Raw genomic sequence first — 27,198 nt, forward strand, 5'->3', positions numbered from 1 at the left:
TGATCAGAGGGCTGGAGCACCTCTTCTGTGAAGGCAGGCTAAGTGAGATGGAGTTGTTCAGCCTGGAGAAGAGATGTCTCTGGGGAGGCCTTACTGCAGCCTTTCAGTACATAAGGGGTCTTAAAGGAGAGGGACCTTTTACAGAACGAGGGAGAATGGTTTTAAACTAAAAGAGAGCAGAGCGTTATATTGGATATTGGAAGGAAATTCTTCACTGTGAGTGTGGTGAAGCACTGGAAGAGGTTGCGCAGAAAAACTGTGGATGCCCCATCCCTGGAGGTGTTCAAGGCCAGGTTGCATGGGGCTTTGAGCAATCTGGTCTGGTGGGAGGTGTCCCTGCCCATGGCAGGGAGTTGGAATTAGATGATCTTTAAAGTCCTTTCCAACCCAAACCATACTGTGATTCTATGATTCTATGTATGCATGTAACTAACTGCTTTCTTCATCAATGTAAAATACAGGAAAAGCTAAATTGACTAGAAATAGATTGTTTATGATTTTAAACTAGAGGATCTCTACTCTGCAGAGTTGATCATGAGACTCCAGGTTAAAGACAAGAGTCATCTCTCATCCTGCACTAAATTCATTTCACATCCAGTCCACGTTATCTGATAAACGGCTGTGGGAAGCTTCATATCCAAATGTCATTTGAATGAAAAGAATTGCTCAGTATGCCTCCATTTTTTAATCTCTGAAAGATTATTCAAGATCATGGGTTAACTCCTGCCAAGCGTTGTTTCTATGTTACAGTTTGTAGATGAAAGGGCAATAGAAGTGCTTTTCTCTCTTTCAAATTATTTCAGTGAATTATTCCTGTATAACACTAGGATGAAATTTAAGTGCTAGCATCAAAAAAGAACTAATAGTCTAAGAATGAATGTATGGGCCTCCAAAATACAGTCAATTGAATTACTTGTCAGAGTTAGTACTGTGAGTCACCAACAGCCATGAACAAATAAAAGGGGCCACCTCAGCACCATTTGATGTACTGAGATAGGAGCAATGATTAATTAAGTCAAATAAGCAGGTGATAAAGAGGGGAGACAGATGTACTCAAATCCCACCGTTAGCACTGCACGGTCTGGGCAAGGCAGCTTACTGGTTTCATGTTCTTTCTGGGAAAAAAAGTAATATGCCAAAGTGTAGAAAGTCACAGGTTCATGGCCCTGCTGACCCATTTCATCATAAGAAACACAACTGATTCTCTGAGACATGAATCAGATTACACTGCCTATAATAGGTATTAACCAGGCCTGGACCCATTCATGAACCCCATGAACATCTGTATCTCCTGCAACTCACTTCTGTTATCCCTTGGGTGATTTTCATAATAAAGATATTCTAGTCTGCAATGCAGATAAGGGATAGAGGAAGAAGGACAGGAAATTATCTGTTGTTACTAAAGCCCCACAATTTTTGCCCTTGAGCTTTATCTTTGCTTCAAATTGAAGTATTTCTGTGCATTGTCTCTCATGAAGTTATGGTCTTCCTGATATCTGACTCAATAATTAATGTGTAAAGTTATTGCTTGCATGCATAATCTTCCTCTCTCATGAATATGTGAAGGAGGAAAGATTATAAGTTGTCAAATGCTTCCAGAGCCTCTCTCCGTGACAGAATGATAGATCCCAATGCTGTATTTAAAACACAGCTGAATAGATAAAAATAGTGTTTAACTTTTATAGTCATTATGAACCACAGTAATTTATTGAACCCTTCAATCAGCTGAAGAAACAAAAGATTGGAAATGGATGAATGACTCACTTCTTTTCATGCCGTGCACACTGATGCTCCAATAACTTGATGATCTGAAGGCTAAATAAGACTGCACAAATGTATCACAAAAATGAAGCACACAAAACACATCATAAACAAAAACAAATCAGTGGAAAGCACTGAGGGAAATTCCAACCAGTGGTTGGCTCCTAATTAGCTGTATCTGCAGGGTGTGTCTGAAACAGTTGGGAAGATAAATGTGGATTTCACAGTGATTCAGAACAAAACAAAAACAAAAAAGAAGTAATTGCAATAGGAACAAGAAGTCTGAGTAAACAGGCTCAGAACTCGACTGTTGACTACATGAACATGTTTTGCTCCCTCTTCTCTTTTCCCAGGAGTTAGGACCAGTTTGACTATAACCTCATTGGGTATAATAATGGAAGGTATCCTCTATTTATATTTACAGATGACAATGAAAATAGCTTGTGCTACCCTGTTCTTGAACTGGAAGCTAAGAGGCACCACCTGTTATGGAGTATCCGTTAAGGTGATAGCCTAAATAAATCCACCAAAACATACAAAGAGATCCACATTCAGCATAGACAGAACAATGAAGTGCAGCAATCGCTGTACTGAAGCAAATAAACAGTATTTCTCATTCTGTATCCCTTCACTCACCATTAAAAGCTTTGAAGATTCAGATTTGATATGCCAAACTCCATGTTACAAGACTGAGCACCCTTTCGTGCATACCTCACAGAAGAATGAGGATCCCTTCAGGATTGCCTACGGATCCACAAGTAGACATAATATCAATATAAAGTCAAATGGGAAAAGGCTTCTAAAATTCAGGAATTACAACCATTCTTAGCTTCCTCAGAGTAAAGGGGAAAAAAATCACTCTTTGCCTTGTTCCAATCTCAAAATAATTTTTTTCCAAAGGATGTCAAACAATAATCAAAAAGATCATTCTCAGCACCTTAAATGAAGGTCAAAAAGTTGAAAGAGGTGTAGGTAGTTCTCACTGATTCTTAAGAATGAAAATGCAACCATTAATATGGGGACTTCTATGAACTCAGCCACAAATATGCAGTTTTCTTTAAGATTTTCAGTACACTGATGCCATGGGTTGAACCGTAAATGCCATCACCATTGACACATTGAAACTTTTTACTTGCAAAATGAAGATAAACCTTCTTTCAGATGCACTTTAAACAGTATTGTAAGAAAAATAATAATTCTGCATTTTCTTTTCATTTTTTTTCCTATTCCTTACAATATCCTAATACTCTTTGAAGTAGCTGACAGAAGCTTTCAAGGTGTGGAAAAAAAAAAAAAATCAGATAGATTACCATGTTGAAATTTCACATCTAAGTACCAAACCTGGCCTAATTACTAGAACTGCCCAGTATTTCTTTTCATCTCTTTGTCAAAAGTTTTTATAACATCAAATGCAATCCAAAATCATACTAAATAGAAAGTGGTACAAATAATTTCTGACAGAATAAATATGAAGGTAACAACAAATATCTGTTGCAATCCAATTCATCTGTGTTGTTCTGAAATATCCTGTAACACTTGTAATTACTCTTCGTTGTTCCACTAAGGTGGTAGTCAATTATGGAGGTTATTCAGCCCCATTACGAGCAGTGAGAGCAGGTGTTACTCAGTAATTCAGGCTAAAAGTTTGGAATATTCTTTCCTGCTGTTTTTAAGTACCCTGTTATATATTTCTTACTGGGCTTCACAATAAAAAACAAAACAAAACAAAAAAAAAAAAACATAGTTTGTTCAACCCTGGAGCAGAGAAATAGACAATGCAACTGATAATATGTAAGACAAAAGAACATTTTAAATCTCAGCTACCACTAAGCCTAAGAAGGCAATGTTCATTTTGTCTTCCATATTCTGTTATTCATTGTCAACAAAACAGAACGGTCCTTCCTTAAACAAGAAACCTGTGAGACAAGAGCTATCACATGTTGCCTAGAGTGGGCATAGAGTGCTTACTGCTGCTTAATGCTGCTGCCAACTCACAAGTGGAGATCAGAGGCACTAAGAGAATACAAATCATCACGGAGTAACTGAAACTAGGCCTGTGAGAGCCTGTGACTAAATTCAGTGCCTAAATATAAACTTTGATTTAGTTTATTAAACATATAGACACAATAGAATCATTAGTTTGTCATTATGCAAGCTAATCTCACACAAATAGTGTGATTTAAAAGACTCACCATGGAGTCATCATGTATTTTATGCTTCCATAACCATGTATTTTATTCTTCCTTAGAGCAAATGTCGTATTTCTGAAGGCAAACACTAAGAAGGATGTGAGCTACCACTCAGGAGACTGAAACAAGAGGTTACCTTGGAGCTATGAGCAAAACTACAAAACTATCCTGTGATGTATTGCTTGGTAAATTCATAGCACTTTAAACAGCTTCAGGAAGTGTACAAATGTGTCTAATACACTTGGCTACATGCCTAATTGAAAGAACTATTCTTGGGGGCTTTTTGGAAAAGAGGACAGGTCCTATTCCTTGCATTATTATCATCCACAATATTATCTCAACATCTGGGTGTTTTAATAACAAAGTTGACAGTGGAAAAAAAAAATCCCACACAAACAAATGAAAAAAAGTTTTTGAAAGTCTCAATCATTTCTGTTTCTCTGTTAATAAGTCTTTGCTCATTCATAAGACATCTGTTTTTACCTGTGAAAGCACTTTAGCCTATCCTTTGTTGTTTTTTTTCCAGGATACATAGTTTTGCTAAATTCCAATGCCATAGGTTAAAATAGACATGCTGAAAAAAGGTAGTACATACCAGTAAGTACTGTTGTTGTTTTTTTAAATCACATGAAGCAGAAAAAAGAAGAGGAGAAAAAAATTGAAAAGAACCTTCTTTCCAACTGTTTTTAATCTCTGTGTAAATACATAGAAAAATTCTTATTTTTGCTTAGTATGAAATAATCATTTACAAACGTGGAATAAGAAGAGACAATATCAATGTCTCGTTGGGCATTTATATTGCAAATGCTTATAGTAATGGATCTGCTTAATCACCAGAACACTAACAGAGAAAGTAATATATTTACCTTCCATTCAGGGTCATAGACCTTTCTTGAAAATACAGTTTTGTTCATAAGTCAAACAGAAACTCATGACCACAGTACCTAAATATCTGTATGGAATCTAAACATATGATGTCAAATGTCTTTTCAGCTTTAAATTCACTAAAACAAGAACATTTGGATTTACACTTGTCAATTACAAATCTTTACCAAACACTTTCCTAAAATTCTGAATGAGAACAGAAAAGGAGAAACATTCGTCTTCTTGAAGTAGTGCAAATCAGGAAATAATGGAATTGCACCAAATTAAAAATAGTACAATCCATTGTACTATTAAGAAAAATTAAGTTCCTACCCTTCCTTTTTTTTTATGTGCTGAGACATGAAACTCCATATTGATAACTTAACCAACTTTTGCATAGCCTTAGCCACATGTTCTTATTCTTTAATTCTTCAACAAGATGTTAGCAGTTGACTGTACTGTATACACCTTAAGAAAAAAAAAATGTGAAAATTATTTAAAGTGCACTATTGATAGTCCCCTCACAATAAACAGAAATTGTATAGAAATGCCTTGTGGAATAACTTGGCTAAGCCTTGAATGGGTTTAAGTAAAATGCACCAAAAAAAAGAACATTTACACTAATAGGTGATGACTGTTCTCATTCAGTTGTATGCATGATGCTTATCTTCAGTGCAGCTACTGCATCAGAACACAATATATCAGGTGATCCAACATCAGGCATAATTTGGTCCGCCTCTATTAGCTTTCAGTAACACTTCTCAGAGGCCAGAAAGAGACTATAGCATGCATTCTCCCCACAAAACAATCACCACCACAGTGCTCTGTCTCCTAATCTATGGAAAAACAGAGATTTGGGTTTAGCTCTCACAACTAACAATCTTCACCAAACGTTCTCTTAACATTTGTGAGGAGAGAAAAAAGGAGTCTGAGTTCCACGTGTTTTAAAATCACAGAATAGATAAAGTGGGAAAGGACTTGGCCCACCTGGCCCAAACTGACACCCTGCCCTATACAAATGTATACAAATGATGAAAATGGGATGGGAGAGAAAATAGGGAAAAAAAAAAAAAAAAAAAAAAAAAAAAGAGTTCAAAAGCTCATGGACTGAGATAAAGACAGGAAGATTGCTGACCTATTGCCAGTGTGGGCAAAGCAGACTCAGCTTAGGGAAAATTAATTAACTTCCAATTAGAATAGGTATTTAGTTAGTAATTCAGGTACTGACAAGCAAAAAGAATGGGGAATGGGGCTGTGGTTAGCCCGTAACAGCTCCTCTCTGCTTTTCCTTCCTCCTCACACTTTTACCCTGCCTCACCATGGGTTCTTCCCACAGTCCTTGAGGATAAACCTTCCCCAGTGTGGGCTTGCCATGGGCCCAGATCCATTGTTTTCTGCTTTTTCTTACATGTATTTTCCATGAGGTGCCACCATCTTGGCTGCTGGACCTGGCCATCCCCTGTGTTGGGGCCATTGGAACTGGCTGAAAGTGGCACCTGTACCCAGTACAGTATGAAAATAAGATGGATATTTTCCATCATTTTTTTTTTTTACATTTTATTTTCTTGCACTAGGTGCAATTTTACATTATTTAGAGTTTATCCTCGTGTTTTAGTGCTTCACTACTGAGCTGTATATAAATACTCAGATACAGCAGGAACATTTACCTTGCCATAAAGGTTTCTGAACTCAGCTCCCACTGTCCCCAATGGAATTTTAAAAAGCTGAGTGAAGATCTACATGATACATTTATTATATGACTTATTTGTTATTTATGATAGTGCCTTATACTGACATTTCTGCCATTATTAGACAGATCATACTATAGAAATTTATCATTACTATGGCAATTATTCTGCAAAAACTTGTTGAAGAGATGTAGATATAATTTTCTCCCCAAAGAATGAATGAAGAACTCCCTGAAGGCCTCTTACATGTAAAACTATATGGAAAATGCTCATCAGAATGCAAGGGTATTACCCATTCTGAAATTTCAGTTCTGCAGAATTTTCTGCACTAGGCACAAGGTATTTGTGATACTGACAAAGAGTTTTAGAAACCATAACAAATTCTCTATAAAATATACAGAGCCTTTAGCAATGCAGTCCTTACTGATTCAATGTAATGTAGTAATTCAATGTAAAGATTGTAATCAGGTCATTCACTGGCATATTTACTGCCTCTAGAGGGAGACTGAAAAATTTTGCCAGTCTGATGAATCAAGCTACGACACTGTTTAATAGCAATTAGAGTGTGAATCTTCAAGCTTTTGAACATGAGATTCACTTTCTAAAAGTGCCTGTGCAAGTAAATCTCATCTATTCACAGATACAAGTTTTTAAATGGGGGCACAAGCAAGACAACAGGAAATTGTTTTTAATTTGAATATTCAAAACCTCAAAAAATTGTATTGCCTATAACAATCCACATTATGGTTAGACATCTTGCTACTGGAAATCTGGGCATGTGAAAGCCCAAAGAAAACTTGCTGTTATGAAAGGTGGAATAGCCTTTTTAGAGCTTATAAGAAAGAGTTGTGAAATAGTCACCCCTCTGTTTCCTTTTTACAAGGTTTTAAGTAGACCAAATCATTATCACACTCTATTATCTAAAGGAACTACTGCTCCACAATCCTTTTAAACGAATCTAGACAAGATTACACTACCTTGCTGTCTGAATTCAGTCAACGTATAACACTGAAGAGTATACAATAATCCACGTGGATAAGACACAATATACTTGAAAATGTCACAATCTTTAGTTTGTGATTAAATGAGTCACTCCTGTTGAAAAAGAACATATACCACCTCAGAAAAAGCTCTTCAGAAATGCAGCTGTACTTGCCATATCACAAAATGACAGTCAATATGCCATAGCAGTAAGCACGATCTATAAGGTCAGTCACTGTGAATTATCATTCACATCAAAAAGAGCCTCAGATTTAATATAGATGTTATTTACCATTAGCTAAGGTTTGAGGTTCTGTTTGCATTTCAGCATCGTTTCTAACTCTAGCGTACCAAAACCCATCATGCGAAGTTTTATAACTGTTTGCTATAAAGAAAATAAACTTTAATCTTAAGAATTTACAACTTAAACAAAACAAACTGCTGAACAGGAGAACAAACACTTGTAGATTACTTGTTCCCACCTATAGAATATCTGCTTACTAGGTCATCCTTGACAGTTCTTTGTGCAAGCTTCCTACCTAAAAGGCTGATGGTCTCTGAGATAACCTAAGAAAGGAACTGTATTAATGCTCTAAGTTTGACATGTTAGATAATTCTACAAGTTATAGATTCTTACAGGTTTTGATTTGATTTTAATACAACTGCTCATCATTATACACTTCATTTTAGGCCTCAGAAATGTATGTATTCATTTTTATATTTATATAAATATAAATACTAATGAATGTATTCATTTTTATATTTATGATGCCCTTCCATGTGTATCTTTAGAGCTATTATTTATGTTCTTTTGCTTGGTTGCCGTTGCCTCCAAAGAACTATTAATGATAAGGAAATAAGAAAGATATATTTATACTTTTTATGATTTACCTTCTACTTGTCATTACCTTTTTTTTTCTTTTTTCCTGTGTTAATTACATGAAATGTTTATAAAATAATCATTGGCTCTTTATTATTCAATTACTACTCATCTACACCCTCACAAAAACTAGACAAATACATTCTTGACCATAACATTACTGTGATATCTCCAGTCAAAAATCAGTCACCTATGAGTAATGAGTGTCAGACGCCAATAAAGAAATTCAGTATATCACATATATGAGATCAAGATGCCTCTGAGTTGATTATTTATTGCAAATATCTATATCAGATAGTAATCCATGGTGCATCACATTCAAATTGAAAATGGATCGGTAATAAGGTCACAGAGAGGTATCAATAAATATCACTGAATCTGTGATATGAAATAAAATCTACCTAACACAAAATAAAGTGCAGGCTGTTCAGACTAACCACCTAATTCTTCATACATCCAGAAGAGTGAAAAAAGATCAGCATATTTCTTGCTTATGCAACAGCTTTTAAGTATTAAAACATTCTGAAATTAATAAAACAGAACTATTACTCATTTGGGTACAAGCCCAAAAAAAATGTAAGTAGAGGTAAAAGCTTGAATGACAAGATCTAGAATTTATAACATTTGCATGCCAGCTCAAATTAATTATCATTTCAATAATGATAAAACACAGATTTGTAGCCTGTGCTTTTTGATAAAGGCAAGGATTAAAGATAACCAAATCAAGTTTGCTAATCACAACAAACATTGAAGTCCATGTAGTTTAATCTGATATATCTGCAGCAAACAGAACTCAAGTATGCCACTACATACATAAAATCATAAGTCTGCATGTTTGTGATATTTCTGTTTATATTAATTCCTTTCACTGTTAACTTAAATCTTATATGAAGCTTCAAAAGGTGAGAGACACTTCTAACTGCTCTTCAAATCTGTTCCAGTGCATAATCTGCATCAAAATCTGAACCTCTGTGCAGTGAAGGATATATTTCTGACTTCTTAAGCTCCAAAAAATTAACGCAGTTCTTCATGTAGTAGGGTAATATTTGGGACAAGTTCATGTGCCAGCATCTTCAGTAACTAATTAGCCTTTGTGAAGGACATTTCCAACATAGATTAGGTAAATGGAATAATCGCTGAGTAGCAGAGCATTACGTGTGACCTGAACAACCCTTCTACAGATATTTTGCCCATAATCATAAACATAATTAAAAGACTTTTGTTTTTCCTTGACTCTCAACTTGATGCTCAACTACAGCATCATGACAAGAATCACCACCGTATCCTTTCTATCCAGTGACACTGTGACCAGCTTACTGCATGCAGGACTTTTGATGACCTCAGGGGTAATATAAGATTTTGTCCAGGTAGAAAAATGTGCAGCAAAGTAAAATTTTAATTATTTTGTTTCTTCAGTATTACACAGTCTAAGCCTATGCAGTAAGTCTAAGCCCAGTTGACTTACTGGGACAGAGGATCTTTCCACCTAGTTCTTCAGTTTGACGCTACTCTACACTATTAGGGACTGAAAAATCACTGCCGTTCAAACTTCAGAAATGAAGATATTCCCAATATGAATCACTTACTTTGTAGACATATATTCAGCATCACTGTTTGATAGTACCTCCTCCAACTAGAGTGGATACTACAGGATTTTGAATCAGAAGAGAACCAGAGGAGGCTCATTTGCCTAGAATCTGATCTGCTGCTGCCCACACTCACTTCAAGTTCACATCTGGGTAAACAATGGTGTAAAAGCACTAAGTGATGGACTCCGTTTGCATATGATTCCAAATTTAACCAAGTGTACATTACTCCAGTATCCTAGACATTAGACTTGTAGTGCACGAGCCTTTAGGTGTGTCCACTTCCTACCTACTGGCTGTGCCTATGATATAAACATTCAGCACACACAACAGCCACAAGGATCAATATCTGGATTATGCAGTCAAATATGTGATATATTTTGTAACGCAACATTTCTTGAAATATCTTTTACACTTCAGTATCTCATTTATCATTGCAAAGGTCATGGATTCCAATATTACTATTGCTCTAAAAATCTTCAGGTTAGCTTCCATCAAAGTATCTTACTTTGTGAGCAGCCCTCTCATTTTATTATCCACTGAAAGAGCTCAAAAACATTCTGTTGTCAACAAACACCTCCTTGGGATTTGGGTTAAGTTTTCAAAAGGAAAAAAAAAAAAAAAAAAAAAGGAAGGAAGGAAGGAAGGAAGGAAGGAAGTAAGGAAGGAAGGAAGGAAGGAAGGAAGGAAGGAAGGAAAGAAATAAAGAAGGAACGAAGGAATTAAAGAAAGAAAGAAAGAAAGAAAGAAAGAAAGAAAGAAAGAAAGAAAGAAAGAAAGAAAGAAAGAAAGAAAGAAAGAAAGAAAGAAAGAAAGAAAGAAAGAAAGAAAGAAAGAAAGAAAGAAAGAAAGAAAGAAAAGAAAAGAAAGATTAGTGATCTATAAGTTACACCTGGACTCAGGTTACTAGGTTATTCCCCAGGCATATGACAAATCTGCTACAGCCTGTAGGTTCTGTGGACAGTAAGTAATAGCCCCTCCCTCCCCCCCCCCAAAAAAAAATAAATACCTCTTACAGTAATTTTATTGAATGAAAGCAGCAAAATTAAACTTTCAGTTCCTTGTTATATATTGTTTTTATTATTCTAAAAATAAAAAATCCTTCTTTCTCACACAAACAAAAAGAAAAATTACCACATCATATGAATTACATATTTACATGAATCTGAAATGACTGTTTCATTTTGGACAATAAATAAATAAATAAATAAATAGTTGAACGGAAATAATGAAATTTGATGAACCATTTCAAAATAGATAGGCAGGATTTCTGTGAAAATTCCAATACTTTAAAGAGGGAATGTCTGTCAACCTTACTCCCACACCCATCCCCCCCAAAACACCAACAAACAGGTTTCAAACTATTGGTTATTTAGTTAATATAAAGAATGCCATCTACTGGCAGCACTAATAAGTAGCACTGTTTGTAAGTTGGTCCTTGTGGTAAGGTTTCCACTTTCATGTACTATATTCTAGAGTCCAATGGTAATTTAAGAAACCAGGTATGTTCCAAGTTTCCCTTTAACATCCAGTAGACATTGTGTCTAATGTGTTTGGGCACAAGTCCCTTCTAGGAACAAGGCAGTTTCATGACCTGATTAGAAAGAAGGTTTTTTTTTTTTTTTTTTGTATGTATGTTCCACAGTCTGATACACATACACTGCACTGGCAAAATGATCACCTTTCACAACGAGGAGAAAAGCATGTGTGTTTATATATTTCCAAAGTTGGCCTGCCCAAAAGAGGCAGAAGATGCATTCAAAAAATTCATGAGTAAACTGGCAGAGAAAAGGAATGTATTAGACTTACAGAGGTTGATGTTCAGTTCTGTGCACATTTCCTAAAACATTAATTGAGTAAAATGTTGTCCTTCTGAAGCAGATATTTGAGCAAGGACTGATTTATAATGAGCATTATTTTTATAATTAAACTATATGCTTATTTTATTATATTACAAATATGATAAATAAAGGGCATTCATGTAGTGTTATCAGAAAATAGTAAATTAGGATCAGATACTTGGGTTTTAAATCCATGTCCATTACCCAGTTAATAAATAAGTAAAATAAAATAAAATGAAACAAAATATAACCATTAATGTTTAGCAACTCATTTGGCTGCCCTTCTCTGGCTCCATGTCACAGAGTTAGCAGATTCAGGTATTATTAATATTTTTATGGCAGCAATTTCCTGGATTTAATATATATCTTTCCGAAAGCCGCTATAATAGTCAGATAGCTGTTTCGTTTTGTTTTACCAAACACAAAGCTTTCAATTTTAGAGCTGGAAAGCTGAAATTCCAGTAAATTTCACAGAATTTATGATTTAATTTATTTATTTTTTATTTTTTTTTTGGGTCATGTCTTGCTTTATTGGTTCTCTGAAGTGTGATCTGTATGACAAACTAAAAAGAACACAGACAAAGCCAAATATCAGACTTCAAGTGTGCCATAAAGTAATGCTCCTAACAGAACTGACAAAGCTGTCTGCTCAAAGTATTTTGAACACCGGACAAATTAAGATGGCAATGAAAGGGCAGAACATTTGAACCAATGGACCTATTACTTAGAAAAACTGCAGCAGTTCCTGTAAAAGAAATTCAATAATGACATTCAGGAAACAAAAATGAGATAATATATTACAGCAATTTCTAGTTCGCCTGTGAGAAACAGTATCACAGAAAGAGATTCACACCTTCTGGGACAAAGATTTTGACTTGGAAGAAAATTTTGTTAAGATTTTCTTAGCATGAAGACTGGCTTTCAGCCTGACGTTTCTTGATGTTGAACCAGCACTGAACTTTGCACCAATTCCTCCAACCATAAACTGCAGAAAACATTTTTACCACAGTTATTTCCCAAGGTTTCATATAGATACTTAAACTTATATCCAACAAAGACTTCAGAAAGTATTTAGGTTCCTAGTTGCTAATTATACTTCCTACTTTCCTCTGATAACTGCAAAAACTCTCAGTGAGACATCAGAATACTTCCTTCAATCTCACTTCTTCTCAGGCTCCTTGCTTCCAGTTAAAATATTTAGTCCAGTCTGTACTTGGTTCTCATAATACACAGATCTCTTAAAAGTAAGGAAGCACTTTCTCATCTCCCACTCTCTTTGTGCAGCTTATGATGTTGTTTCAGTTTTCTACTGAAAGCAAGGTTACAACTGTTTGTACAATCACAGGGTACAAAATACTTCAAAAGCACTGTCCGTATAGAAAATGTTGCCAAGTTTCACCAACCGGTGTTTGACAGACATTTGAAACACTAGAGAACTGCTTTTCTAAAGAAAATATTTTAAAAGACAGTTCTTACTAGACAGCAACTCATAAACATTTTCTTTTTAATTTCTTTAGTAAAAATAATAAATTAATCAAATATTACATGCTCTTGCAACTTAGTCCATTCTTTGTTTTTTTTTTTTTTAATTAATTTATTTTTTTCCTTGTAAATAATATAATTGATCACTGTGTTCCTTTGTACTATAACAGCAGCCTCAAAAAGTAGCAAAAGAAAAAGTCAATTAAAATATCAAGATCACACTGACTTAAATTTGTCACTTACTAAATATCTTAATTTCTTAAAAGTACTTTACTAAACAAGTTGGATTTTTCTTCCTGATAGGAAAGTCTACATACTTTGAAAATTATATTCACTAACTTCATAAATTTCCCTTGTAGTTTTTTGACTCTTACAAATACCTACATCTCTATTATATCCGTCAGTGCTTCATTCAAAGCTAGTAAATAGCACTTTACTAGAATTTAGCTAAACCAGAATATAACTATTGATAAAACATGTTAGATTATTTTTGTCTATCACAAAAAATAGATTGCTTAGCTTTTTAATGTCTTTATCCCTTACAGAATTGAAAGAATTTTTCAATCTTTGTATCTATATACTTTAAATGTGCTTTACTGATACACATTTACTGTGGGAGTGGAATAACTCATTCTGCAACCATAAACATTACATAGCAGAATACTTGAAGAGAAATTGCAAACACCTCAAACAGGAAACTATGAGACAGACAAGTAAGTAAGCATTATTCAGGCTGGAATCTGGTCTAGTCTAAACCCAGCTAAGAAAAGTGTATAGATGAAGGGAGGTTTCATTTTTCTATCATGGAAATTTGTGCAATGCACACCATGCATTGCAGGCTTCTTTTCCAAAACATAGCTTCTGGAAAGCAAAGTGTCTTACAGTATTCACCAAAACCCCAAACCCTTTTGATTCTTAACCATTTTCAGCTAAAAAGACTGCTTCCATTTGATTTTTCAGGGCCTTTAAGGTATTTTTAAGTGATTTTTTTATATAAGCACAAAAGAAGGAAGAAATCTAACTACTCAGTCAACCTGGGAATCTATTTATTTTCTGTTTCACTATACAAAATCAATTTGGGGACAGCACCGATCCATTTATTTTACATAATCTGCTGTCTTGGAAAAGTCTGAGAGTAGGTAGCGGCTTCACAATAGGCAGCAGGCCTTTGGCAAAGTGCACTGGAGACTCCTCTTTCTTTCATTTTTTCCTGTGGGCTACACATGTACCAACCACAGTGCAGAACGAAGGTCAGTCTTCACTGTTATAACAGCACAGTGTTTGATAGATGTCTCTTTACTAGTCAGTTAAATGGTATTGGGACTGTTCCCTGGCACTGGGGCCATCTGGCACACAAGAACTGGCATCCATACTACAGAGCTGTCTTCCTTGAAGGTGGCCTCATCCAGGCTGCCTGCTGGGACCAGTCAACTAGCCCACGCTAATTCCTGTACTATAAGCAGGAATTGTTTGGAAAGAATACTAGCTGGCACAGGGCAGAAGTAGACCAGTGATTGTTCTAACAATTTGACATTACAGGCAAACAAGCTGCAGTGCCTGGGGAGGATCCATAGCACTGTTTAATTTTCTAGTCTGGATGTCACTGCTAAGGCAGCTTGAAACAATCCATAAACTACAATTCAGAACAAGGACTCATATCCAGATATCAGCAGCAGAGGTTCTTCTCTCCAGCCCACACAGACATCTATTAATATTATTTGCAGTGTAATACAACATTACAGTTGGGGTAAACAATTTCATAAACTGGTGAAATTCATAGAACCCAGATGAAGGCATCTGAAGATTAGCCTGAGAGCCACTATCATTAAGGACAGTAAAGAAAAGTAGGAATTATGAACATTCATCTTTTAGTGACACAGAAATATAAAATTAATGGAAAGATTGCCTCGCACCTGAAGGTACTGTCATTCCACTGAAAACAATGGCTGAAATATTTCAAAGTGGATAACTAGCTAAATTCGAAATATGAACGTCACACAGAATATTCTACTGTGTTTACATTAACTAACATATATTTAACATGATGTCTTGATTTTTTTTCCCCTTACAGTATGCATCTCTACAGGTTAAAAAAAAATAAATGCTTTGTTGTGCATACACCAGTCAGCTCTGCATTTGCAAATGCAAGCTGACTCATTCAGTAATGTTTCAATATACATACATTTATTATGAGGATGTTAGCAAAATTTTTCAACAATACTGGCTTTCATTTCAATTTTTGTGGCAATAAACAACTTCATGACTTTCTATCAGATATTTTTCTGGTCAACAAGCTGTGAAATTTAATCAGCTCTCACATATAAACATGTACACATACTTCAGCTGCTTCTTGTTTTTCCAGCAGGGATTCGTTTGGAAGGTCTCCTGTTACTGTGATCAAACTACAAATACTTGATATATCAAAGTAATCAGAGAGATGATACTTACAGGTACTTTTGTTTTGCACACCTGCTATATTTCCAAAGATGCAAGATGAACCTGCATTTCTCTCTTGCCTCGTATGCATTGCATAAATATTCCATCAGACAACTGCCCTTGCACGTTCTAATGAATAACTTTGTCTGCAGTGTGAATCATTCCCATATTTCTGCAAGTACTCAGGACTTGCAGAATCCTGACTTCAGGTTAAAGATAATTTTTGAAGTGAATCAAAATAGGATGACACCTTGGAGCAGCAAAAAATCTAATCTACTTTTAAAATTATTATTAATTTTAATTGGTTCTTGTCTTCTGTGAATAGAAAAAAAAATCTTATGTTCTACCTCTTTACGAATGATATTGGTATATCAAAACAAGCATATTTGATGTTTGTTAGGCATCCTTCAACAGAAACTAAAGAAATGTTATTGCAAACTTCTGACTATCAGGACTTTCTACTTAAGTGTATGCGATTCTTCCATCTAGCATTCACAACAATACATTGCTTTTCTAGACTCCGCAAACACACACTATCCATCAAAGGTGTTGATGTGTTGCGGGTCTGTATTCAGCCCACCATACAATCAAATGAAAGAGACAGACTAGACAAAAGATTCAAAGGAAGTCTAGCACAAATGAGTGTCAGTCCATTCTTTGATTAGGTAATGGCAATTATGGTAATTACAGCAATCCACTACAGGGAAATGTTCCAACATTGCCAGCCTGCTGCCAAGTGTAGCACTTGCCGTATCCACTTATGCAAAGCTTTGCATGAACTTTTTGAATACTAACCCCAATCTTTCAATTGTAAACAGCATAAGTTGGCCTGATAACTTAAGTCTGTGACCTATTACATCTTATTAATATACGGGAAATTCTTCTAGGGTACATGCATCATCTACTGATACACATCACTGTGAAAGTTTAACCTAAACTTACACACCATAACATGTCAAAAATATTATTTCTCACATACTCTTTTTCTGAATAATAATTCCCAAGCTAAGATTTTTATATTGAATGGCCATAAGGTAAACACATTATGCTTTTTTTTTTTTTTTTTTTTTTTTTCCTTTTTTTAAAATTATGCTTCCTGCTTGGCTTAACAAGAAGTTCAAAAATTTTAAGAAACAGGGGTGCCTGAACAAATAATGCCATCTATGTCAGAAGACACTCTAACAATCGCTGAGTGTTTTGGAAACAGCAGGAGAATCCCACCAATCCAAAATGGGAAAATACAGGCCGAGAACACTTAGGCAAGATTGGGATACTGAAGAGAGTATGTGCAGAATATGGATGTCAGAAAGAAGAAAGACCTGGCCTTCAAGTTCTTTCACAGATGTCTTTCACAGATGAAAGAGGTCATCTTTGTCTGCTGGAGCAATAATTAAAATGAAGAGAACAAGAAGAAGGAAGAACATTTCACATGCAAGAGGAAAATTTTGATGTGTTCAGAGAAGGTAGCATTTCAGAGGCACTGACTGAGAGAATAAGGGAGAACTATCATGTGGATAACTTGTGCAGCCATCAGAAAAATAAATTCCTCTCAAGAAGTGAAAGGAATGAAGTCCAACTTTTTACAGATTTGTGTCTTTTGTGCCCTATCCATTCTTAGCCACTGTATTAACTCTTATGACGGAAATCCTCCCAGATATAGGATTTTCCATTTGCCTTGCTGAAATTTTTGTCAGCCCATCTTTCCAAGCCTGTCCAGGTCCTTCCCAATAGTAGTCTCACCTTCCAGTGTATCGCCTTCTACTCCCCATTTCCTATTATCCACAAACTTGTCAGTAGTGCACTTTGTCTCATTATCTAAGTTAACAATGATGTTGAACAATTACTGTCTCTCATATCAACTCCTGTGAGGGTTGGTTACCGTTACTAATCATCTACCAGAGGGACTTTGTTCTGCAGATCACCATTCCTTGTGACCAACAGACCAGTCACTTTTCCATCCATCCATCTAGCCAGTCCACATCTTGTCAATTTGACTATACGGATAATCCAGGAGACTGTGTTAAAGGTTTTGCTACAGACAAGGTATACAACATTCTCTCCTCTCCTCTTATATATACAGAAGGAAATCGGGATAGTCAAGCATTAACTGCCCTTGGTAAATCTCCATGTTCTGTGTTTATAGACAACATTTTATCCTTCATGTAGCTGGAAATATCTTCCAGGAGGATTTGCTCTCACTTTCCCAGAGATAGAGATTAAGCTGACTGACCTGTAATTGCCTTTGGTTTTACCTTTCTTCAATCATCATGAACCCTCCCCCAGTCACCAGTCTTTCAAAGGTGACAGAAAACAGCCTGATGACGACATGACCCCCATGCTGGCCCACTTTTGTCATGAAATTTTCTTCCAATTATGCCAGAGATTTGGATTACTTGCATTGAGTTCTCCTGATCATCCAGCAGGTATCAAGGTGACTGAATTTGCCTCTGTGTAGCAAGGACAACAATCTTGAGGTTTCCTTCAGCTATCTGCAAAAGGCTTCATTTACATCCTCTCTTGATTAGATGGTCTGAAGCAGACCAAAGCATAACCTTTGATAGTCTGCTCTCTGATCCTTACTCAGTAATAATAATGTACTTGTATATAAATAACTATATAAACATATCATATATAAATAATTCTGCCTGCATCTTACAGATCCATTTAAACATCAGAATTTGTTTTGTCTTGCACTTTTTCTTACTGGCAAGAATAAAAAGAAAGGTATTTGAATCTAGAAGTACTATACTGAAAAAGAGCAAGTCATTTTCATTGTAAAGAGGAATCCATGGTAGGTACTCTGCGAGCCATGAATGTTATGCTGCTGATTTTATCCCACAACCCTCTTTCCTAAGTATCATCATAAAATAGACATGTTACTTTTCCTCTGTTCTTTACCTCTTTGCAAATTTCCCACTTTGAAAATCAGCGGGAAACTTCAGAACATTCACACATTCTATTACAAAATATTTTGAGGACCTATCTAGCAAATATCATCCACATCTCAGAAACAGACAACTTCCAACACACCCTACGTCTACCAGAACAGATTAAAAAAAAAGAACACTTAATTGGAAAACAAAAAGTACTTCCTGAACCAAGTATTTATTACTGAGAAAGAGAGAGAGAGAGAAAGAGAGAGAGAGAGATAGAGAGAGAGAGAGAGAGAGAGAGAGAGAGAGGAAGGAAGGAAGGAAGGAAGGAAGGAAGGAAGGAAGGAAGGAAGGAAGGAAGGAAGAAAAATAAAAGAGAGAGGGTGGTACAATTATTATTATTATTTTTTTTTTTTCTTAGACTTCAGCAGATAACAAGTGGACTTAGGAATGCTAGTCCAGCCTATAAGGGTATACCAAATTGTATAACACTGCTCATCTGGCATTAAAGTACTAGCACAGTAAGAGTGCATCTCTGCTTGAAGTGAAGAGTAGATGAATAATGGAGCTCAATCTTAAAGCTAGAGATGCTCACTTGGACGCATGACTTGCATTTATGTTCTGTTCTTGTTACACCAGCTAATAACATTATTTGCTGCCAGACTATCTACTATAGTGCTTTAATTAAGACCTCCTTCAGAATGCAGGGGTCATGCAAAATGAATGAAAACAGCAGGCCAAATTCAGAGATGATGTATATTAGAGTAATTTACACTTCAATTAAACAGTGCAATTTGCATAGTAAGAGGCTGCAATAAGGAGCTGGTATCAGGGATAGTAACCTAGATTTTACCTTAGGTTTGTTTACACTTTTCTTCTGTAATCCCATCCTGTCATATATAAAGTATACTGAATTACTCAAATTGCAACTTCTACTACAACCTTGCTATTCTGAGTCAATAAGCTTTAAAAGTCTTTAAAAAATATGTTTTTCTATAGGTACTTAATAAATATACAAGATTTTTTCACTTGGTCATTTTTGACAATATCATTCTAGACAGGAACCCCAAAGTTCTTAATTAATATCTGCACTTAGAAAAAAAGAACCAGAACTGTGAGGACATAAAATAATGGTAAAGACAGCTCCAGTGATGAAAGCACAGAACTGGTTCCCACCAGCAGCCCTTTGGTCCTTGTAAGGCATCATACCTCTGTAGGGATTTATCTGACAGAGAGATCATAGAATCACAGAATGGTTTGGGTTGGAAGGTATGGTAAAGATCACCCACTTCCAACCCCCCTGCTATGGGCAGGGACACTTCCCACCAGACCAGGTTGCTCAAAGCCCCATCCAGCCTGGCCTTGAACACTTCCAGGGATTGGGCAGAGGAACTGGTTTGCATCCAGGTTTAAAAATGTAAGATCATGAAGATCTACTGAACAACATCCACCATAGGTTTATATGAAACTATAGTAGTTGAAGATCTAATCCCAGAAATTATTTACAAACTGATTTATTTTTTTATGTCATATTCATGACCAGTTGGGTAAGTCATCACAAAGCTCAGAAGAAAACAACGTAGTTCCCTCTTTTTCCTTTTTTTTTTTTTTTTTTTTTTTTTTAGCATGCATCTTTATATCTCATTTCTACTCCTGTTGATACACAGATATGATTAATTGCATGTAGATTTCTCTTTCCTTCTGCATGACATGGTATGTTGTATCAATTTGCAATATCTCCTGTGTCAACCAAGGATTTGAGGATCTATGTTCCAGAGCAACATAAACAATATAGGAGGCTGTAGCAAGGTGGGGGTTGGTCTATTCTCCCACGTGACTGGGGACAGTATGAGGGAGAATGGGCTAAAGTTGTGCCACAGGAGGTTTAGGTTGGATATTAGGAAAAACTTCTTTACTGAAAGGGTTGTTAGGCATTGGAATAGGCTACCCAGGGAAGTGGTTGAGTCACCATCCCTGGAGGTCTTTAAAAGATGTTTAGACTTAGAGCTTAGTGACATAGTTTAGTGAAGGACTTGTTAGTGTTAGGTCAGAGGTTGGACTAGGTGGTCTTGGAGGTCTCCTCCAACCTAGATGATTCTGTGATTCTGTGATATAATAATACAATAGTACAGCCAAGATATCCCCAAATGTATTAGGACTTTGCAGCAGCCACTGGGCAGTGGCACTGCTCTTCAGGGTTGTCACTGATCCTTGTCCCTAAGTTCTGTTTCTAGACTCCAGGAGATGGTATCTTGCAAAATAGAAATATACATTACAGAACCCAGCACTGAACACATGGGATTGATTCACTGTCAGTTCACCACGGGGAATCTGTAATAATGCACTGAGCACTGTTGCTCTTACACTAACTCCAATGCTTTCTGATAGTTCTACAGAGAAGAAACAGCAAAGTTACCGTAACGTAACTATGGGGAGAAAACTGTCAAAATGTTATATAACAAATTTAATATTTTGATAAGTGGGACTTAGGAGAGTTTGAAAAAAAAATCAATACAGAATCCAAAAAAATTGTACTTTAGATATTCATTGCTAGAGTAAAAGCATAAAGGGAATTTCATGGATAAAGAAATAGTCTCTTTCTCTCCATATGAAAAATAAATAAAAGCAATTATAGAAATGAGATTAAAATGGCATAAGACACTACCAATAAGAAGATTTGTCATTTATTTTTCTTTGAATCACTGCCATGGGATGGCTGTCTTCACTTAGGATAAGTGAAGAGAACAAGATTATTAAAAAGAAAAAGAAAGCTATGATCTAGTATTCTCAAAATCTACTCTTTCTATTTTCACTTCTCTTCCTCACGGCTTATTTGCAATAATTATTTTGACATCTGCTTTTTGCCCTAAGGGGAAACTCAAGTGAGTGATGTGCATTATAAAGATAGAAAAGTGGTTTGTCTTGTCCCTTAATCCTGATAACAATAAATTATCTCTTTATTCCTACCATAAGAACTTTTTGCTATGTCTTCTCCTTTATCTTTGACACTGGTCTTGTTGTACAGTGTGTTCTTAAAAGGGACAGACTTTTATTATTAAAATATTGCATCTATAATGAAAATCATGTAGCAAGTGAAAAAAAAACACTCTCAGGAATAAAAGTGTAGAAGGTATTACACATTTTATATGAATGAAGCCAGCTAGAAACTCTCCTCCTCCTCAACATGCTTTTTATGGAAAGTCATTTTTGGAAAGTACCTAGTGATAGTGTGTTTGAATTCCCAAAATTGTCATCTGATCCCTCCCTTTATATATAACTGGAACTACTGAAAGTAAAGACAGCCTGATTGATGTAACTGAGAGGATATATATTTCTTCTGTCTTTATAACATCATTTAAGAGTACAGAAATTCCCACTTACTGCTCAGCATGCCAATATAAAGCCTTCTATCTCCACCTACTTGAAGCAGCTAAGAAATAGAAGACCATGCTGAAAGATATTTTTGGCAGCTTCTCTGCTGTCTCCACATGTTGATCAGCATCCATGAAGTTTGTTATTCCTGTGAGTAACTGGGGAAAATCAGGAAGGGAATTAAAACCTGGAATAGAAGTACCTTGGTTCATCTGCTCTCTGGAGAGCAAAAGACAGATTGAGAGATTGTATTCCAGCATTTTATGGATGGTGCTGATCAAATCAGGTCATGTTCTTAACAGCTTCCTTTTAACTCTCTAAATGTTTTAGTACAACTTTCATGTACCCTTGATATATTAAACACTTAACTTTAAATTTGGGTATCACAGGCAACAAATAATTTTCTTACTTTGCATTACTGATGTCTTCTCTTTTCCTGCTTATGGAGGAACATAATTTGCATCATAAGTGAATAATAAAAATTTGGGAACACTTAGTTAAAAATCTGGAACTTTATAGGAAAAGTTAATATTACAAAAATATTGGATGACTGAATCATAAAAAAACTTATATTGAATCATAAAAAAGAGTAATATTGGTTTAACATTCTCTGTCCTTTTCTAAACATTCTAATCATTACTACATTTAAAAGCAGAACATAAGGTATAAAATAAGCATCTTCTCAAAATAAAGTTCAAAGATGGAAGATTTTCGTCCCTCAGATTGATTAACAGTTTTTGAAGTGTATAATTTTGCCATTATTTTTGTGCTAATGTTATAAAATGTTATAAGGTAAAACAAATGACAAAATTTTTATGTAACCCTCACCACCTCGAATCTCTGACATAAAAATATATAAATTCCATACCTCTTTTTATGAATTATTTAGAGGATTTGTGGGTTTTGTTTGTTTGTTTGTTTCACCTTCTGTAATTATTACTGAAGATTTCAAGGACTAAATCATTGGGAGTTTTGTAGTCTTCCATATAAGAAAGTCTTGAAAAATGCACAAAAAATAAAATAAAATAAAAATAAAAATAAAAACATGGCCAGATGGGTTTTGAAATAATATTTTTTCAATACTTATTGAGGCAGCAAGGAATTTTATTTGTGCACTGTTTAAGTGAAGAATTATCACATTTTGAAATCATACTTAACTTTGAAATCATACTTAACATTTCAACAAGAAAGTGCCATCAACAAAAATATAAATTGTGTTAATCTTGGGAAAAGGGCATCACAGTTTCAACCTCCTCTACTTGAAAATCTGAGCATATCTTAGCATTTAGGCAGAGACTATAGAAAAAGAAGAATTAAAAAAAAAAAAAAAAAAAAAAACCAAACACATTATGAATTATAATAATTCTATCTTTCTTTCCTGTTTCCCGCAATACATTATGGCTAACTGTAATGCCATTAAAAATCATAAGAATGCTTTTTCTTTCAATGTATTTATCCAAGAACATAAAAGTGGTTACAAAAGAGTCTGTCAGCTATCAGAATTGCTGTTGACTAACCTAGAAAGAAAAGGTAGGAAAGGAAGGTAGAAAAGGTAGAAAAGAAACAAAAGGAAACAAAAAAGTGAGCAGAAAGCAGTCTTCAAGGACACACAATACAGGACAAAATCATAAACTGCAGCAGCATTTCAGGGCTCTTCGTTATGTGTTCTACTCCATATATGAACTACCTTACTAAAATATCCTATTAAGTAAGGCCATTATATTTACTCATATATACTCAACTTCACCAGCAGTGCCATGGTGTCCTTGTACACTTACTGTCCTTGTAGCCAACATAAAAATATTACAAGGAAGTCATCAAAAGAATAATGTTTACATGGAAAAGAAACACTTCAATTTTCTTTGGAACCTTCCCTTCCGTGCATTCCGTGCTTCACTTCCGGAACATTGCTTGCTCCTGACTTCAGAAAAACTTGTATTACATGGCCTTTCCCACTCCCATAAGTTTTGATTGGAAATCCTTAATTTATGTAAATTCTGCTCATGATGAGCTATAATGACAATTAGTAGAATTTTCAAATGGGACCAAAGAATTTAACTGTGCAATTTAAATTTTTTTAAATTTAATTTTTAAGTTTAATTAAATTTTTTTTTTTTTTGACTTTTTTTTCATAGCAACTAAACACCTATATCCTTTCAGCAGTACAGGAAACTTCCTACAATTTTAATTATATCCACAATATAGTGGAAAGAGGAAATCCAGGGAGTCCAGGCTCGAAAAAAAGCAAAACAAAACAAAACAAACCAGAGCAAATTACAAATTATTAGTCTAAAATTAGTCCTTTCTCCTTTTCTCTCCCACTTTCATAAACAAAATTATTCATAGAATTAAAATGAGATACCACATTCCATTGTCAAAAATGAGAGTTTTTAAGGATATTTTTTTTCAGGTGTAGAATGCAAAACTCTTTGTTTCTTCATTACAGCAGCTGCCTATCATACTATGCCCTAGACACACTTCTGTGCCTTTTGCACTCCTCCTAACACTCAGTATTCTCAAAAAATAATCAAAGAAAATTGACAAAGTTCAGTGAAAACTGCTATCAATTAAACCTTTTGTTCCAGCATTTTGTATTTTATTATAAAATTTTGACCACCAGAACAGTTAAATGAATTCACTTGAAAGGGACTTATTTCCCTCCTACTGCATCAATATAACACTGTTGGATTTGTTTTTTTCTGTTTTGTTTTGTTTTCAGAAAGCCAAGAGGATAGAATTATTGACATTAAAATCAGTTAAACATTAACATTAAAAGTGAGCTTTAAACTCACATTTCCCATTATACTTTGTAAGACTTTTCAAAATTTAAAATCTAAACGGAACAATGTTTTATAATTTAAGACTGTGTTTTTATTCACATCAAACTTATTCTTATCACTATCGTTCTTTTTTTTCTTTGTCATCTGACTCAAAATGTATGATACTTTTTCTTTTTTAGCAGTGAATGCAGAGTTCAGGCTTTGTTATGCAAATAATATAACTGACTCTAATTGCACAACATACACAACTCCTAGAGATGCAGATGAGAAAAGAAAAAAAAAAAAAAAAAAAAGACAAGTCTAGTTTGTTTTAGTTATAATTATTGCAAGCATGATAAACGAAATGCACTGAATTCCCTAAAGATCATAGAATCATAGAACGGCTCAGCAGAAGGAACCTTAAAGATCACCCAGATCCATGGAAGGTCCTCATTCTATCTGGACATTGCCCAGGTTCTCGTTCTATCTGGCCTTGGGTGGGGCATCCACAACTTCTCTGGGCAACCTATTCCAGTGCCTCAGCACCCTCTGAGTGAAGAATTTCCTCCTAATATATAATCGAAAGTTCTCCTCTGTTTTAGTTTAAAACCATTCCCCCTTGTTCTGTAACTCTCTGCCCATGTAAAAGGTCAGTCTTCTCCATCTTCTTTGTAAGACCCCTTTAGGTAGTGAAAGGCCGCAGTAAGGCCTCCCCAGACTGGGGATGGCTCTCTCAGCCATGAACAACTCTCAGCCATGAACAACTCCAGCTCACTCAGCCTGTCTTCAAAGAAGAGATGCTCCAGCCCTCAAATCATCTTCCTAGCCCTCCCCTGGGACCAGTAACAACCCCACATCTTTCTTGTGCTGGGGACCTCAGACCTGGATGCAAGACTCCAGGTGGGGCCTCACAAGGGAAGAGCAGAGGGGGACAATCTCCTCCCTCAGCTGGCTGGCCACCCGTCTGTTGATGCAGCCCAGGATACAGTTGGACTTCTGGACTGCAAGCACACACTGCTGGCTCATGTCAAGCTCTTCATCCACCAAAACCACCAAGTTCTTCTCTTCAGGGCTGCTCTCAATGAGTTCTTCTCCCAGTCTGTACTCATGCCTGGGGTTGCCCCAGTCCAGGTGCAGCACCTGGCACTTGGACTTGTTGAACCTCTTGAGGTTCATGTGGGCCCACTTCTTAAGCTTGCCTGCTGGCTCATATTGACTTTTCATCTGCCAGAATCCCCAAACCTGTCTCTCCGCAGGGCTGCACTCAGTGAGTTCTTCTCCCAGCCTGTCCTCCTGTCTGGGATTGCACCAACCTTGCACTTGGACTTGTTGAACCTCCTGAGGTTCACGTGAGCCCACTTCTCAAGCTTGCCCAGGTCTCTTTGGATAGCATCCCTTCCTTCTGCTGTATTGACTGTACAACTCAGCTTGGTGTCATCTGCAAACTTGCTGAGGGTTCACTCGATCCCACTGTCTATGTCATTGATAAAGATACTAAACAGTACTGGTGCCAAGACAGACCCTTGAGGGACACACTCATCATGACTTCCACCTGGACTTAGAGCCATTGACCACATCTCTCTGGGTGTGTCCATCCAGCCAATTCCTTATCCAGCAAATAGTCCATCCTTCAAATCCTTCTCTCTCCTTATTTGGATATAAGGATATTGCACAATAAGGACAATAAGGAGCCCAGCTAGATGACATTGGTCAGTCTTCCCTTATTAACTGATTGAGATGATCATGTTCCATCTAACTTGTGCCCATAAATTCCATTGAGAATTTTTAGCAATAATAGCAAGATGTAATCCAGTAGAAAACTGTAATTTAAAAAAAAAAAAAAAGGGCAACAGTCTGCTAACACATATTTCTTTTAAGATACAATTAATCCTGCATTTACTAAGTTATGAGTTATACACGTTTACAGGAGGAGAAAAATATAATTATGACAGTGCTAACTTGGGTGGACAGCCTACAATTTCTGAATATGTTAGACAGTATGATTGGAAGAAGCAGTTGCAAATGAAATGACATTTAGGGTCAAATGTAATAATTCAATACCAGCGTTAGACCTTTCCCAGCAAACATTAAGTGAGCAGAATTCATAACAACTTCAATTGCCAGCTCTAGCAAAAGTCTGTGTCATATTTACCGTTCTCTCTGTTCTCTACAAGAAACACATTTCACACAGTGAGAATGAAAATTAGCAGGTCCTTGTCCTTCTGAACAATGTTTCATTTTGTTTGCAATGTGCATTTCAATTGTACCTATGAGTTTGTATATTTTTTCAGTCAGAGATTTTAAAAGGCTACAGTGTCACAAAGAAATGATTTCAAATGAAAAGCCAGTGGCTAACTAGGAAACTGCACTAAAGAATAACTGTATTTTAGAAATCAGTGCTGCATTCGTTAGGGCAAGTTCTTTGGCAGTGTGAATCTGAACAGTTCTATCACAATGGTGCCACAGCATTTTACACAGACTGAAAA

At 35.8% G+C, this 27,198-nt stretch overlaps 1 protein-coding gene across 1 annotated transcript in view; it reads right to left on the reverse strand.

Moving 5' to 3' along the window:
* The window catches only part of ITGBL1 (integrin subunit beta like 1), a 147,663-nt gene that overhangs the window by 44,301 nt on the left and 76,164 nt on the right, over nucleotides 1-27,198 (reverse strand). The window lies entirely within an intron of this gene.

This window comes from Aythya fuligula, chromosome 1 (genome assembly GCF_009819795.1).
Source record: "Aythya fuligula isolate bAytFul2 chromosome 1, bAytFul2.pri, whole genome shotgun sequence".
In the NCBI taxonomy this organism is placed as follows: Eukaryota; Metazoa; Chordata; class Aves; order Anseriformes; family Anatidae; genus Aythya; species Aythya fuligula.